The sequence below is a fragment of the Piliocolobus tephrosceles genome, chromosome 19 (genome assembly GCF_002776525.5).
Source record: "Piliocolobus tephrosceles isolate RC106 chromosome 19, ASM277652v3, whole genome shotgun sequence".
Classification (NCBI taxonomy): Eukaryota; Metazoa; Chordata; class Mammalia; order Primates; family Cercopithecidae; genus Piliocolobus; species Piliocolobus tephrosceles.
The window spans coordinates 34,407,869-34,408,220 of record NC_045452.1 but is presented as its reverse complement, the minus strand read 5'-3'; the positions used below and the strand labels follow the sequence as shown (position 1 = coordinate 34,408,220).

Below are 352 nucleotides of genomic sequence, written 5' to 3'. Positions count from 1 at the left end.
TCTCTCCTGTGCCTGTGTCTCGTGGCCTGGCTCCTGTTCACTCAGCTTGAGATGAAACCGCGGCCGCTGCCATACTGGGCGCAGAGGAGCTCCCATTGCCTGGTGGCGCTGAAGCTCACAGCCATCCACGGGGCCAGCACCTCATGGCATCGCGCAGGGAGACAGGAGAGAGGCAGGGAGAGTGGGCATGGGTGGGCCTAGCTTGCCACACAGCCCCGGAAGAAGCACAGGGACAGGCTGTGGATGTGGCCCCTTCCCCGTCCTGTTCAAGTCCCGGCTCTACCATCTGGATCCAGGGGCTGAGTCCTCAACGCACAGGGTGAACAGCCATGTCCTTGCCCACCGTGCCCCA

The 352-nt window shown here is 63.6% G+C and overlaps 1 protein-coding gene across 4 annotated transcripts in view; it reads left to right on the top strand.

Moving 5' to 3' along the window:
* The window catches only part of FAM207A (family with sequence similarity 207 member A), a 52,107-nt gene that overhangs the window by 26,348 nt on the left and 25,407 nt on the right, over positions 1-352 (top strand). The gene's annotated exons all lie outside the window — the stretch shown is intronic.